Raw genomic sequence first — 17,624 nt, forward strand, 5'->3', positions numbered from 1 at the left:
GCTCGAACTGAAGTGCTCCAAGAGAATAAGATAATGTTTAGAGTCCAAATATTACTAAGGGCTAATAATATTTGATTGTTTCTATTTTTAGCCTGGGAGTCTAAAAATAGACTCTGATCACTCCGCTATGAACCAAAACTAGAAGTCCATCTATTTTTCCCAACATGACCAATCATCCATAAACAACATCCTGCAACTCATAGACCATGATCCATATGTCTAAAAATAGAATGTGCACCAAAAATACCCTGCGGGCCCACTTAGTGAAGGTGACTTATTTCCACTAAGCTCCATCATCTTGTTGCATTCTCAACAGATTTCTTCTAAGCTACTTGTTCTAGGTGACCGAGCCAGAGACTAGAGACCGAGATTGTCTAAGGGAAGTAGAGAATAAGCAGTGTGAAGGGCAGAGACCGAGTTTCTCTAGAGGAAGCTAAGGAGAGTAGTTCGAGATCAATAAGAAAGTCGAGGAAGGGAAGAGGCAAAGCATCAAGGTTAGTGACAAGGTTCTTGGGGGGATACTAGAGTCTAGGGTCTTTGTCATGGCCTTGATACTCATAAATTGAAGATCTAAAAGAAGAATTTTGATCGGGTTTTCCTCTCAAGAGGTGAGAGGTTTTTACCCTGGCTGACAAGCCTACATACTGTGTCACTTGTCTTTTATTGTGTATATTGGTAATTGTCTTTATGAAAATAACACAATAATAACATAATGAAGAAAATACTATAAGCTAAGAAGTAAGAGTATATCAAAATCAATTATCAAGCAAAGAAATATTTTAACTATTCATACCCTAGATTTCTCAACATGGTATCAGAGCTAAGGTGTTGAAGTCAAGAATGGGCATTCAAGTAAGTAGAAACATGAGAATCAAGCTTCAAAGAAGGATCAAAGCAAGTCAAAGAACAAAAACATATATGTTCATCATAATAAAACCCTAGATCAAAGAAATATACTCTAACAAGAGTCTTGAAATTATCTTCAAGAAGGAAGCGGGAAGAAAGACCGAAACCCAAGAAGCACTTCTGAGATCATCACTCATACATCATCAAAGAAGTGGAATCTCTTCAAAACTAAGGAAGGCTAGATCAAAATGCAATCTTCTCTTTTTTGAAGCAAGGATCTCATTTAGAGGAAGATCATCCTAAAGAAGGCAGTCTTTCCTCATTGAACTAAGGACCTTCTTAAAAGGATCATATGAAGCAAAAAGTTCATCATCATTATCAAGTTGAAGATTCTATTTTCACAAGTAAGTACATTTTTCTTATAATCTAATATAGTAAAAATGACTTCATGTCTCAAGGAGAACCATAAGTTGGTCAGGATATCAAACTTTCTTCTATGGAAAAGTAGGATACACATAGTCCTCGAAGTAAATGAAGTCATTGATCATGTCCATGGAAAGGTCTCTGAGCCATCTGAAGAACCAACATTATCTGAATACATGGAAATGGATATACAGGTTCAAAATGTTCTTAAGGAATCTATCAAAACTCCTCTCATTTCCTATTTAGCCGAGCTGGAGACATCTAAAGAGATATATGATGAGTTGGTAAAACTTTTCTCTGAAATCACGATAGAAAAGACCATATCATGTAGACTTGATCTATATAAATTGAAGGTGTCAAAGGATGAAGGGATATCTTCTTGCCTTTCAAAAGCATCTCAAATAAAAGGTCAATTGCAAGATCTAGGAGAGATGGTGTTTGATAAAGAAATGATCTTTGTTATTCTAAATGCATTGACTGATGAAAAAGGTAACCTCATATCTATTAAATAAGAGGAAGTTATCCCATTCATCAAATTATGGTCTCTATTCAAGGAAGAAGAAGACAGGTTGAAGAAAGAAAGTGACAAAAGATTAGATAATAGGATCAATCAGTGACAAAAGAAAAGGGGAATTTGGAAAGTTTGGTCCTCAAAAGAAAAGGAAGAACATGGCTAAGGTAAGATGTTATGGATGCTAGGAACTTGGGCACTACATAAAAGATTGTCCTAAACATAAGAAGGATAATAGATATAGGGAAGAAGACCATATTACTGAGGAAGTGAAATAACCTGAGACAAAGAAGCTTACGAAGGAAGAAGTAAAAGATCTATATTATTAATCAGATGATTTTCTTCACTATAAGGTACTTTCCACTTGTAATTTATAAATAGGAAACAATGTAAATAAGATAGGATGCATCAAATTAGAAAATAACATCATGATAGAAGTATTATAAGGAAGATATCTTGACATGGGAAGCAAAAATAATGTCTTGAATAAATTCTAAAGAATAAGAGCTCTTGGAAACCTCATTGAAATCTTAAATAATACTTATATAAAGAATTAGAGGTCGTCATCGACTAGGATCATCATACAATAGTCAATAAGGAAACATATGTTGGGTGAGGATATGAAAGATCCTCAAGTTTCTCTCATGGACTCTTTATCATAGGATTAATCAATCTAGAAAGAAAGCAAGTGTTTCATCAGGAATTTCATCTCATGGGATTCAAGGGATGATGGTATGATGACATAACAGTGAAATAGGATAAAACTCATTCATTCAAAGGAAGTTGCTACAGGAAGTCTGGATGACCCAAAGGAAATATGAGGTATGTATGCCTACATAAATTATTATTAAAGTCACGTCATATGGTTGCAGATAATATGGATCACCAGTTCCATCTTGGGAAACATTATCAAAGAAAAAGGGATTTCCTCATACGAAATATTTCAGAAAAGAATAAGTCACACTAGATGAAATCAACATAATATGTTATCATATGAATCATGAAGAATCTTGACTACAATTAAGAAACTCTGATTGAAAGCTCCTGAGAATGAAGTGTGTGAAAAGAAAGGAAGAGATTGTAAAATATGAAACAAAGGTAGAAGGAATTCAACATTTGAGACCAAGAAGAGTTGATTGGAATATCTCCCAGAAAGATATGAAGACTCTGATGAGAGTCAGAAAAAGATGAAGGCCCTTGACAATGGATATCTTTGGGAGATGTGTCAACATGCATGTAGGGTGTTGATACCTACAGGAATATGTCATGATAAGAGACGACCACAAAGGTAATTTTGATTTAAGTGTTCATTTTGTATTTTTGAACTAATATCTAGATGGGCTTATGTAGGACTGCCAAAGGGAAGATCTGTGGATGACTTCTAGGAAGTCCATATAAAAGGACGTAAGATCTTTCCAAAAATATGGCCTGAAGAAAGCAACATGATATGAAGCAAAGCCAGACCGAAAAACTAATGAATTGCTTTCTGATGAAAGGGATGAGGACATGACTAGCTCATGAAATAAAGTGATGGATGGAATGTGCCCTATGAAGAAGTCCTAAAAGATGAAGACTCCATAACGAATAATAAATTCGTGGCATCAAAGGAAGGAGCTCTTCAAGAAGATGGTTGTTCCATGATCTCCACATGAGGAGCTATTGTAGGACCCTAGTTAAGAGGGAGCCTAAAAAGAAGTTTCTTAGTTGGAAGAAACTTGGAAATTCCTAAGGCAAGAGGGAGATTAGGTACATTCCTTTTGTATGAATGAGTACATTCCTTTATTGGAATATGTCCTCCCTATTTGAGAGGGAGAGATAGACACATCATTCTAGTATTCACTTGGGAAGATAGAATGGAGGATTAGGTAATTATTTGGTATCTGTTACCCTTTGAGGATGAGATAGGGCATCCAATAGAAGAGTATTCGTGGAGGATCGATATTCCTTAAGGGCTAGGGAGTCCAAGTTAAGAATTGTCCTCATGGAACACACCTTGAGTACTCAGGTAGGGGATGTTCTGAGAGAGACAATGATGAAAGTGTCTATAAATAATTGGTCTCACCAGAATTGAGCTCAGATCTTATGGAGAGATGGAGTTGTTAGTCAAGGCATTTCTATGTGACAATGTTGGTTGATATGATTCTATAAAAATGAGTTACCAATCTGAATTATTCTTATGAGAAATTCTTTAGATTGAGAATGACCAATTACCATCATGAATACCTCCCTAGTTAAGAGGGAGTGTTGAAAAGTGTAACTAGGTTCGATCTTCATAATGACATGTAATTATGATTTTATATAATGAGATGTAAAGAAGAAAATATAAAATTATTGTACTGCTTGCTTCATGGGTTTCATGAGCAAGATATTTTATTTTTGAGTCAAGACTCCCATTAAAAGTCTTTAGGAATTATTTTTCATCTAGTCATAAAATATTAGAGTCATTCTCATGTAATGAAATCATGTTACACTTTGTAAAAGGTCAAAATTGTCTATGTAAAGTATCCTCCAAGACCTTGTCACTTATCCTCTTCAAGTTAGCCGACAATGATGGAAGAACTTGCTATAATAAATCTGCCTAACCACTAGTGATCATGTCAACCTAAAGGGCATGTGTTGAGGTGTATATATAGTCACACTCAAACTCACTTAGAGGCAAGCAACTCGACAAGCATTCGATCAAGAAGAAGTACACAGAAGAGGTCAAGTAAAAGTGTGAAGAAGAGGTTCCAAGCAGAAGTGTGAAGAAGGGATAACAGAGGAAGGATTCTTCTGAGCATAACGATGGAGAGTTTCTTCTCAGTCAGTGAAGGAGAGTTTCTTTTGGGTTAGCAAAGGAGAGATTCTTCTAGGTTAGCGAAGGAGAGTTTCTTCTAGGGTCAACAAAGAAGAAGTTTCTTTTGGAGATAGCAAAGGAAGGGTTCTTCTAGGGTACTTGTCTTGGGTGACCGATCTAGAGACTAGAGACCAAGGTTATCTAGGGGAAGCTGAGAAGAAGCAGTGTGAAGGATAGAGACCGAGTTTCTCTAGAGGAAGCCAAGGAAAGTAGTTCTAAATCAAGAAGAAAGTCAAGGAAGGGAATAGGCAGAGCATCAAGGTTAGTGATAAGGTTCTTGGGAGGATACTAGAGTCAAGGGTCTTTGTCATGGTCTTGATACTCATCAATTGAAGATCTAGAAGAATAATTTTGATCTAGTTTTCCTCTCAAGAGGTGAGAGGTTTTGGCCCTCACTGATAAGCCTACACACTGTGTCACTTGTCTTTTATTGTGCATATTAGTAATTGTCTTGATGAAAGGAACACAATAATAACATAACGAAGAAGAGGCTATAAGATAATAAGTAAAAGTATATCACAATCTATTATCAAGAAGAAAAATCTTTTAACTATTCATACCCTAGATTTCTCAACATAGTGTCTGCAATCAACTGTCGAACCCTGCAGTCACTGAGTGAAATCTTCAAAAGCCTGAGATTTCATCTTTGAGGTCTTGATTCAGAAAAAGAGAGTACAATGATCCATATCTTCATCTATGTAAGTAACCATCAAAACAACTACAACATCCATGAAATGAACCCAACAATGTATATAATCAAAACATTGATTTTGAAAATTGTAATGTAGTGTCACTATTTGCAATCAACTGTCTTGGTCACTGAGAAAAATATTCGGAAGCTTGATATTTCATCTTTTAGGTCTTGGTCACATATAGGAAGTGACATGCAAGTGACTATAGTTGTTTTAGTCGCTCCCTTTAGCCTAGCATGCAAGCGACTCGGGTCAGATCTCGATTACGGAAACCCTAAATCCCTAGTTTCCCATGCAACTAGAAGGCTCCAACCACACAGATGAACTTATGTGCATGCGACTATAATTGAATCCTTCTTGTTTTGTGCCTATCACTAGGGCGCAAAGCCCTAAAGCATAGATGTGAGCCTCGGACCTTGCAATTTCACCTCAAAATGAGCCTGATCCTCCACGGACAAGGCTTAGACCTGTGGGGGCCAAAAACGAAGATAAAAGAGTGTTTCATCATTGTGTCTAAATGAGGTAGAGGTGAGTTATATTTATAGCCTTTCAAGGTGGTCCACTTTGCTTTAGGGTCGACCTTGTCAAATGTGCACATGTGGGCTTTTCTTCATAAGTACACTTTCCCTTATCCGATTTGAGTGATATTTAGGTCGATTTTGGTCCTATTGAAAAGAGGAATTCAATGCAATCATTATCTCCATCAGGTGAGTTTTCCAAAGTGGAATTTGACTGTAGTTGCATATTTTTAACACATACATGTTCATGAATCCCACTACACACAACTGCAAGTGGATTACTATTTGATTAATCCAAAAAAAATACTTGTTGATGACAATGAAGCATTCAACGTTATAGTCAATCTAGAAATTCAATTTGTTGATGTTTAATTTGACCAAAACTAGTTGGGTAATGATGAATGCTTGTATATGATGCAACAAAAGCATCTTATAGATAAATTATTATTCTGTGAGAGAAACCCACTTGAGATTGACAACCAAGTGGAAGACAACCTATTTGGAGCAACACATGTTAGTAAAGAAGTGGAAGCGACAGAGGTAGAAAAGGAAGCGCAACAAGAGATAGCTCTCATTGCAAAGTAGAAGGAACATAACAAATATGGTTTTGCAGATGTTTTTAATCCTAACATTGATTTCCAGTGTGCACTTAAACATGAAGATTATGAAGAAGATATGAAGTTCCTTAAAGCATGGTTTGCAAAACCATGTCTTGATAAAGTCTACATAGAAGTTGGAAAAATGAATGTTGAAAAGCACATGGATGATGAAAACATTAATGAAATTTTGATGTATTGGAGTCATGAAGAGATGAAATTGTATTATGGACTTATATTGCACCAAAAGATTGACGATGAAAAGTGCACTACAAGAGATTACATGTGGGAGCAATCCACATGCATTCTGTTTTTTAAAGAAATACACAACATGCGTAAACAATCTCAAACAATGGAAGAAATACACCAACAAATGAAGAAACTACCATTTGAAGCTTACAACAAAAAGACAAAGCAGAAGCAATTAAGAAGATTTAGAATATCGAAGAAAATGAAAAAGAAAAGGAAATCTAGCTTATGTCAATTTTTTTTAAATAGTAAGCCTAGATGAGACTTAGACCAATAGGCATCTTAGTTTAAATTTTCATTTTTGTGGTTGTAATTAAGGGGGAGCCTTGGAGAATTTAATTCCAACCACATACTAGGTGTAATAATCGTGCATCCAAGTGTCATAGTTAGTTGAGTTCAGTCCACTTCAATTGAGTTGTATTTCACTATAAGTGCAGTCATTTATTGTTGATGTTTCCTATGTAATCTATTTAACTATTGATAATATTGAGAAGAGCATCTCTGCTCTATTTTTTAACATGACATCCATGTTAACATGTTTATTCTTAAAAATATAAAAATGTTGTATTAGATAATTTGACACTTGCAAAGGTTAAATAGTAAGAAATTGCTTAGTCTAAACAAGTTACAATTTAGTTTTGACATGAGAAAAATAGAATTTTTTGAAAATTTAAGTTACAATTGTTGAACATCAGAATTTATTTGGATATAAGGGGTTTTTGGTTGAGATAAATCTATTTCTGTCATCCATAAACAATTTAAACACTGCCATATTTTTCAAAAACAATACCCAAATTCCAACTAGAACTGGGCAAGTCCTGGCTAAAATGCGGCCCCGGTGGACAACGCGTAGAGAAATAGTTTGCAAAAACCCTTATTCATCATGCGAACTTAAAATGTATGAATTATATATATAGATGATAGTCTGAAGATGGGAACTGAAAATTTTGGAGCAACGAAAGCATCTGTGTACATATTATTTGACATCTGCCAACGTCGACCAATATTAGAAAGGAATAACCCCACACTCTCCTTTGCAAAATCCCTAAGTAATAATGCGAACAGGAAATATTAAAAATAATGCTCTCATACTCATGGGGAGTTTATTATTCAAAACGTTGTACAAATGATTGATTTAATGCTGATGCTACCGTGATTCGGAATCCGATGACATATTGACACGTCAACCAGCTCTCATCCCACTGGGAGAAAATGGCATTCCAACAAGTACCATTCCAAGGAAAAGGAAAAAGAAAAGAGGCAACCCAACAAATTCTCGTTAATGTTAATGAGAGATGAAGAAAAGGTGTCAATCCAACAAATTCTCATTGCTGGTGATCAGAGAGGTCTCTTACTGTACATAGCTCCATCAATAATGGCATAGTAGTTCTAACAACAGTAGAGAGACAACAGAAAATCAAGTACTACAATACAAGAGAAAATTAAATACTGAAAGGAAAATTAATCCCGGGGACTATGACCAGCATTTTTTAGGCAAGCTGATCTGGCCAACATTTCCCCCTCGCCTACTGGCCATCTACTAATATATTTTCTGGATATATCGTTGTTTCTCTGCGCTGTCCGTGGTTCCTTACTGTAGCTTTCAGCAGCTCGAAACTGGTGCGAACTGGCCCTCTGGGTTTGGTATTGGGTCGTTCAATATCAGAGACTTTGAATTTGGGATTGGGAGATGACTTGGTCATATTGTTTCTCTGCTTCGTTGTAATTGCGATGGCCATGTCGTTGGGGAAGAGGGTTTTCCAAACGAAGGCGTGCAAGAGAGTTGTGACGAAGAGACCAAAGATTGTAATAGTAGCAACTGTAGAAAGAAGTACAGCCAAGACGTGTGCGAAAAGATGGGGTACTTGCTCTGAGTATCTTATTGTCGCTATTGATGTCGATGTCATTGGGTAGGTGTATGCCCACCATGAAATAGAGAACCTGCAAAAAGGCAGCCATGGCTTTCATTTATATCCACCAGTTGCATTAGACTCAATCCCTGATAGGATTAGGTTACAGTAAGAAATATGGACAGACACAGCAAGTATTGCAACACACAATTGTTAAGCTCCATTAATTTAACACAAAAGCTACCTTGATTTATGGAGTTGCAGCTTTTCTTAACTTATGGAAACCAACTGCAGTAGTTTCCTTAAGTTAAGAAAATCAACTGCAATTACTAAATTAATAATTGGGAGCTACTAAAGTGGTCCATTACTTTGATCTCATCTCTACCTTGATTTGTGGTTTTTCTAACACATAGCATTTAGAAGCTTGATGGAAGCTTAGCTATATGTTCATCTGTTGGTCCCCAAGCTCATATCTCAAACCCCCTTCAGTTCTACACCATCTAGCTGAGATAGCAGAGCTCGGAAGTGCCTTCAGAATTTTGTGTTCTTTTGTCTGGACAGAAGCTGGAGTGCTGAAGGAGAAGCTTGTGGACTGTGGCCTGCTTCAATGCATCACCAATGGCTGGAGGTAACTCGTATCCCTGGGCAATAAGGTTTAATGATTCCTTGAGTTTATTCCGCATGCAGAATCATTGTTAAAATTGTAGAATATCTAACAGTTGGTATCAGAGCCCTTTTACCTCTGCCTTGGGTTTTTAAGTGCGCCGAACTCCACATTCTTTAAGTGCGCACTTTACATTTCTTTTATGCGTTTTAAGTTTTAAATTTGGTTCATCGAACGATTTTTGTTAGAAAGCGATTGATGTACCTACCAGATTATTAATAATAATCGATGCCATTCATTATAGTAAATTCTTTTCGATGCCGAAGAGTATTCGAGTCCCTTCAGACCTTGGACTTTGATATAAAGGAGTGAGAAACCTAAAAGTAGCGGACCACATCAGCTTATTTGAAAAGTGTTTTGGCCGGCACAAAACCCTGGTTAAGTCATGACCTTTTCTCCCCCAGCATGCGTATTCGTTTTCTATTTCATTTGCATGTGAAGGTTTGTAGTTTGATTAACTTGCCTGTCCTTTCCTCTGGTAGCTTTATCGTCTCAAGGCGAGGGGAGTATGATTCCCCTCTTGATTTATGCGATGGCGATGGAGTGTTTTGACTCGACAGGGCCAATCTGAATCTGTTATTTGAAAGCGGAGGGACTAAGGGTTTCATTGTCATTGGGTGTTTCCGGCTAGAGGGAGTTTTTTCTAAACATGCACACTCAAATATGAACAAACGCGAAGCTCTATCGCCCTTATCAAAGGACTTTTCCTTCTGGTGTGGGTTAAAATAGAAACATCTTCAGCTCCAAGATAAACCAGTAGAAAACATTAACCCTTTAAAGAGACGAGAAATTATAATTGATGTTTTTCTGGTAAATGTTAAAAATCATTCTTGTTCTTGCTCTGAGCACTGGTGAACTTCAACCTCGGTTCCGCCATTAGGTTTGCTAGGAGGTAGGGTTATGCCATGACAGAAAGAAATTTTATGTGGAGCCGAGTTTGCGGTCCGTCCGTCTGGGTTCTGAACTCTTGGACTCTAATTCATATATTTGTTTTAACAAATGTCGGCAGTGAGCTGAGAGCTGGAACGAATTATAATTTTATTTAATAGATTAAAAAGATATGTACCATTCGGCTTAAAATAACCTTCCTATTTCTCAGTTAATCGGACCCAGAATGCGGCATCGTTTTGTCGTGTGGCTTTTGGTGAAGAAAACCTAAAAATGGTTGAAAGGTGGGAAACCAGTTATGACGGTTGCAGTTGGTAAATATTTAACAAAAGTCCCTTTTTTAAAGTTGCATTGAGAAATATGCTCTTGACACGAGTTCCTTTGGTAAATTTATATGCCAGTTGCAGCGTCATCCCTTGTCATGTGTTTGCTGGCTACCACAATGAAAATCGAACCCTGGTAATTGGCATTGTTGATAATATACAAACACATTGCCGTCAGAAACACATTACCGTATTAGAGACAAGCGTAATGGTTGATAATGCAAAGTTTTCACTAGTGGTCGCTTTTGTATAGTTGTAACGCCTACTATGGGGTTTTCGTCAGCGGTTTTGGATGACAGATGTAAGGAATGGTCATGAATAATCGTAACATACCAATTGGTATATAGGCTGTAAACATCGAATAGGTATATATGGATGCTAATTCTGTTGACAATCTAATTAACATTGACAAACTCAGATCATTGATTTGACATTTGAAAGTGAAGGGATATGTCTTGGGAGACTGAACAGCTTAGTTGTCTTTGCAACTTAAGATTCTATAAGTCGTTTAAAGATTGAATTTCTGCAAAGAGAAGTGTTCGATTTGGATTGATGTGATTACTATTTTGAAGACGAGTGCTTTGGAATTTTGAGTCAATCCGTTTTTTAATACCATATTGTATGGTTTGTTTCGTTTGGTATATATTTTGATATATATATTTTGGTTATATATATTTGGTTATAACTTTGGTTATAATTTTGGTTATATGTATTTTGGTTACATAACTTTAGATGATTTTATAAATATATATTTAAAATAAATGGAAAGGTCATTATATGACTTGATTCATTCAAGAATGTTCATGACATAAAGGTTCTTACCAAAGTTTCGGGTATGAACGTGAAATGGTTGTGAAGTCTATTCTTTTTAATATGAGTCATGTTAAAGGAAATAGTTCATGCATTCTTAAATATTTCAATATTTCAATATTTGAAATAATTTAGTCTTTGAATATTTCAAATTTGCAGTTTTGTTTGCAAATTGTTTAGAGCCCATTTTGTAATTGATTTAAGAATTAGTCTTAAATAAATTATGGGACAGTGAGACTAAGGAATGTAAATTTGATTTTAATTCCATTTATCTTGTGAGCAAAATAGCTTGTTTGCTGGTCTATTTTGTTGTTTTATAAACTTAAGGACGGAGCCTGAAGTCAAGCCAGCTAGTCTTCGAACTGCATTTGCTATGCAAATGCAAAGTAGATCAAAGTTGATTCAATCTATCTCCGGGTTAAGTTTATAAATTGAACAATCAATTTGTAGTCATTTTCGGTAATGCTGACTGCTTTTGATTTTGCTGGAGAATTATTACACTTATATGGAGTTTATTAAAATGTCATTTTGACTTACTCCTTTCAGTAAACATTATTTTTCTCTCTGGTTAAGTTTTGTTTATGCAACAAAATTAATGTCTAGTGATCCATGTAATTTTAATTAATTAGAGAGTAGCCACAGCATCTTTAATTAAATAAAATTATATATTGATTGGCAAGATCACATAAAGATTATTTAGACATTAAATTGTAATTAATTACACTGAATATAATAAATTTTATCCCACAGGAATTTTTATTATATTTATGTGATTAATTAGGATAAAATTTCATAACCTACCCACAGGAGTTATGAATTAATAAGTTTTATCATAAAGTTTTATTGAATCTGCTTGAATTGAAAATTTAGCCCACAGGCAATTTTCATGTCATTTGATTCAATTCTTTTTAGCATGTTTTACATTGGTAAAACGTGAAAGATCATAAAGTTTTATTGAATCTGTTTGAGTTGAAAATTTAGCCCACAGGCAATTTTCATGTCATTTGATTCAATTCTTTTTAGCATGTTTTACATTGGTAAAACGTGAAAGATCATAAAGTTTTATTGAATCTGTTTGAGTTGAAAATTTAGCCCACAGGCAATTTTCATGTCATTTGATTCAATTCTTTTTACCATGTTTTACATTGGTAAAACATGAAAGTTCATAAAAGTTTTATTGAATCTGCTTGAATTGAAAATTTAGCCCACAGGCAATTTTCATGTCATTTGATTCAATTCCTTTTTAGCATGTTTTACATTGGTAAAACATGAAAGTTCATAAAAGTTTTATTGAATCTGCTTGAATTGAAAATTTAGCCCACAGGCAATTTTCATGTCATTTGATTCAATTCTTTTTAGCATGTTTTACATTGGTAAAACATGAAAGTTCATAAAGTTTTATTGAATCTGTTTGAGTTGAAAATTTAGCCCACAGGCAATTTTCATGTCATTTGATTCAATTCATTTTACCATGTTTTACATTGGTAGAACATGAAAGTTTATTAAGCCTCAACATAAGCATGTGATTCTTTATTTTGATGCAGTAGAACAACCTGCAAATTTCTCTGAGATTCGTTCTGACATTCCCGAACTTGAAGAAGTAATCTCGTTGCTTATTATGAATCTAATATGGTTAACGTTAATAGCCAGTGAGAAGTGAGCAAAGCATCTTATCAGGAAACAAGATGGGCTCGCATGTGGAAGCTATAAGAACATGTTATTTAACTTTAAGTAGTGGCTTTGTTTTGGAGTTAGAAAGGACCTTTTATGTTCCAAGTTTTTTTAGAAACTTGATTTTAGTTTCAAGGCTTGTACCTTTTGGATATTCCTTAAACTTTTCAGAAGAATCTTTCAGTCTATTCTATAAATCTGATTATGTTGGGAATGGTATTTTGTCTAATGGTCTTTACTGCAAAACAAAGTCACATATGATTCAATGCATGTTCACACTGGCACTAAAAGATTAATGATTGATAACACTTCTTCATGAATAACACATCTTCATTGATTCCCCTCTAGTCATGGTGAGCAATTGGTTTGCAAGCTCAAGAAGTCATTGTATGGTTTAAAACAAGCATCCTCCCAATGGTATTTGAGATTCCATAATGTAATTTCTTCTTTTGGTTTTGTAGAAAACATTATGGGTCAATGTATATACCTGAAGGTTAGTGGGAGTAAAATTTGTTTTCTTGTTTTATATGTGGATGACCTTTTGCTAGCAACCAATGATAAGGGTTTGCTACATGAGGTGAGACAATTCCTCTCTAAAAGTTTTGATATAAAGGATATAGGTGAGGCATCTTATGTCATTGGCATTAAGATCCATAGAGACAGATTTCGAGGCATCTTGGGTCTGTCCCAGGAAACCTATATTAATAAAATTTTAGAGAGATTTCAGATGAAGGATTGTTCACCAAGTATAGCTCCCATTGTGAAGGGTGATAGGTTCAATTTGAACCAATGCCCGAAGAACGACTCAGAAAGGAAACAAATGAAGAACATTCCATATGCTTCTGCTGTCGGAAGCCTAATGTAGGAATGTTGGGACGATGTCAGAGTGATTCAGGTTTAGACCACTGGAGAGCTGCAAAGAAAGTAATGAGGTACCTACATGCTTATGTATAGACGGACGGACAACTTGGAAGTAACTGGCTACTCAGATTCTGACTTTGCTGAATGTGTTGATTCACGCAAATCAACATCAGGATACATTTGCCAAGCAGACCTTGATTGCCACTTCCACTATGGAAGTCGAGTTCGTCTCCTGTTTTGAGGCTGCTTTACATGGTGTATGGCTTAAGAATTTCATTTCTGGGCTTAGAATTATGGATTCTATATCTAAGCCATTGAGAATATATTGTGATAATTCAGATGCTGGTTTTATGGCTAAAATAGTGGGAGTCGAAATAAACACATCGACATTAAGTTTTTAGCTATAAGGGAACGTGTTAAAGAAAATAAAGTGGTCATTGAGCACGACAGCACTGAGTTAATGATCAATGATCCTTTGACTAAGGGCATGCCACAGTTAATTTCAAGGATCATGTATTGAATATGGGACTTGGTTCCATTATGCAGTTTTTCATTGTATGGACAATGATAATGAAATTCTTAATTATTGTGATGTTTTTTCTCATATTTATGTGCACCTTAAGTTGATTTGAGAAAATTCATTTAAGAAGGACCAAGAATAAACATAGGGTTTATTCATTAAGATATTGTTACCACATAAATTATAATAAGAATAAATGCATAGTAATACATGGAAGATAATACTCGTCATAAGAGGACTTATCGCCATGATTCATGTATCTATTACTTAATAAAGATTGTCAATGGTTTTTAAGTTGAGACATTAAGTTTGGAAGTATGGACCAAGTGGGAGAATGTTAAGCTCCATTAATTTAACACAAAAGCTACCTTGATTTATGGAGTTGCAGCTTTTCTTAACTTATGGAAACCAACTGCAGTAGTTTCCTTAAGTTAAGAAAATCAACTGCAATTACTAAATTAATAATTGGGAGCTACTAAAGTGGTCCATTACTTTGATCTCATCTCTACCTTGATTTGTGGTTTTTCTAACACATAGCATTTAGAAGCTTGATGGAAGCTTAGCTATATGTTCATCTGTTGGTCCCCAAGCTCATATCTCAAACCCCCTTCAGTTCTACACCATCTAGCTGAGATAGCAGAGCTCGGAAGTGCCTTCAGAATTTTGTGTTCTTTTGTCTGGACAGAAGCTGGAGTGCTGAAGGAGAAGCTTGTGGACTGTGGCCTGCTTCAATGCATCACCAATGGCTGGAGGTAACTCGTATCCCTGGGAAGTAAGGTTTAATGATTCCTTGAGTTTATTCCGCATGCAGAATCATTGTTAAAATTGTAGAATATCTAACAACAATACGATAAAATTGCAACTAAATATGATGTATTCACATTAAAATTGCAGATTCTAAGAGGACTTGCAGCGAATGAACATGTAAAAAGATTTGGAAGAAATATAAGAAAGAACATTATGATTTTATAGAAGGGAGTCAGCGGAGAAATGTAGAAACTGTAAATCTAAATTTACGAGAGATTTAATTTTAGTTAAATTGATATTGGTATCTATATTTATATATATAATTGTTGATATTGTAGATTTAAAAAAAAAACTAAAATTTGATGATAAAAAATATAAAATCTACCTCTCTCAGATTGGAACATATTTCCAATCAACTGATATAAATTCAAGCTATATAAGTAATCAACTGATATAAGTTGAAGAAGTTCAGGAAAATGAAACCCATTTGATAATATGTTGAGAAATTGAAAAGACTAAAATTTCATTAAAAAGGGAGATAACAATATGTATAAACCGATATAAGTTCAACCTTATTTAAGTTGAAGAAGTTCAGGAAAATGAAACCCATTTGTTAAAATTTCATTAAAAAGGGAGATAGCAATATGTATAAACTGATATAAGTTCAACCTTATATAAGTTGAAGAAGTTCAGGAAAATGAAACCCATTTGATAATATGTACAGAAATTGGAAAGACTGAAACTTCATTAAAAAGGGAGATAGCAATGTGTATAAATTTTGATGGTAAATGTCAAAAAGTACATTTATAAAAGATGGTTCTCAAAGGAATTAAGCTCCTTGACATTGTTTTATTTTGATCGAAGTATATTATATACATACTATTTGACTTGTGTTTTTTTCAGTTTTATTCTTCTTTTGGGTTTTGCTTATTTCAGATTAAAATCTTCTTTCGACTCTACTTACTGTTAAACCTTCGTACATATAATTTGGACGCTATCTTTTACATTGTCTTAACCTTAAGAAAAAGCCATAAATGAGGCCATTGTGATGTAATTAAAGAAAAAGTTTTACTCTTCTTTCGACTCTACTTACTTTTGAAGTTTCATAGATATAATTTGTACGTTATCTTTTACATTGTCTTAACTTTAAGATAAAATTATAGCGTTAGGCCATTGCGATGTAATTAAGAAAAAACTATAGAGTTAGGCCATTGTGATGTAACTCTAGGGCATTGTGATGTAATTAAGAAAAAACTATAGTTAGACTATTGTGATGTAATTTGCAGAGACATATTTTGGACAACTAATTTTCACGTCTATTACTTCTAAGAAGATAATGTAAGGTTAAGACTATCTTGACTGATGTAATGTGTAGCGAGCTAAAGTAGTGATAGTGATAAAGCATAAGCTTTTTATCCTTAGAAAATACTAGAATAAAGCATCACATACAAATGTGGAGAATTATATTAAATAGTTCCTTCTTTGTAACGCACAGTAGTGCTTAAACTGTAATTTTCAGATAGTGAAAAATTGGTTTGTGGAACTGCAGCATTCCTGCTGTAATCCCTCTGCCAAGAGGAAGATACTTTTCAACGTAATATTTTGTGAAAATCCCTCTATGTGAGGAAGAAGAATTTGTATCAGTTGGTTTACTGTTTATAAATAGAAGTTTTATTTGCGTGTTGATGTTACACCGTAATCAGAAAATAGTCTTGACGTCAAAACAGAGTGTTGCTGATACACAAGTTTCAGCATTGCTAAAACACCGTTGTTGATACACTGCAAACAACAACTAACGAAACTGTGTTGCTGAAACACCAGTTCCAGCGTTGCTGAAATGCCGTATTCCACAAACGATTTTTATTTCCGTTGTGTTAAAAACAGAGTTTTGTTCTATTTTTCAGTTTTGTTTAGAATTATTAGAAATTCCAACATGGTATCAGAACTAGTCTAGGCACTCAGTAAGTCAAAAACAGAGTTTGTTTTTCACTGTAGGAGCTGTAAGAAGCTTATTGAGCAGATTTTCTCCAGCAGAGAACGTTTATGCTTGTTTTTATTTATACGGTCAGTATCTCTTCTTTATTTATATAGGTTAAGATAGCAGATGCTGGAATAGGTTTGATGAGTTCCCAACTGCCACAATTTAATGGGAAAAATCACAGTTATTGGTCCATAACAATGAAAGCATTGTTTGCTTCTCAAGGAATATGGGAGCTGGTTGAAACTGGCTATGTTGAACCTACAGATGCAACAGCGTTGGCTACTTTGACAGTAGCAGAAAGAGACCAGTTGAAGAGCGACAAGAAGAAGGATGCCAAAGCCCTCCTTTTTCTCTTCCAATCAGTACATGAAAGTGTTTTCCCACGGATTGCAGCAGCAAAAGAATCCAAGGAGGCATGGGATATTCTCAAAACTGCCTATCAAGGCATGGAGAAGGTGAAGACTGCAAATTTGCAGATGTTGAGGAGAGACTTTGAAACACTCAGCATGAAGGAATCTGATACAATAGATTCATTCTTCACTCACGTTATTAGGTTGATAACCCAGATAAGATATCATGGTGAGATTCTTGAAGAAAGAAGGATTGTAGAGAAGATCTTGAGAATTTTACCCTCAAGG

At 35.0% G+C, this 17,624-nt stretch overlaps 1 pseudogene across 1 annotated transcript in view; it reads right to left on the reverse strand.

Moving 5' to 3' along the window:
* Nucleotides 1–7,761: 7,761 nt before the first annotated feature.
* The window catches only part of LOC149255930 (guard cell S-type anion channel SLAC1-like), a 42,694-nt pseudogene continuing 32,831 nt past the window's right edge, over nucleotides 7,762–17,624 (reverse strand). The window contains exon 4 of the transcript XR_016266426.1: nucleotides 7,762–8,612. The product of XR_016266426.1 is annotated as a guard cell S-type anion channel SLAC1-like (transcript). The remainder of the gene's footprint in view (nucleotides 8,613–17,624) is intronic.

The sequence above is a fragment of the Pinus tabuliformis genome, chromosome 7, assembly GCF_031772625.1.
Source record: "Pinus tabuliformis cultivar Carrire ecotype Pingquan chromosome 7, CPIR1, whole genome shotgun sequence".
Classification (NCBI taxonomy): Eukaryota; Viridiplantae; Streptophyta; class Pinopsida; order Pinales; family Pinaceae; genus Pinus; species Pinus tabuliformis.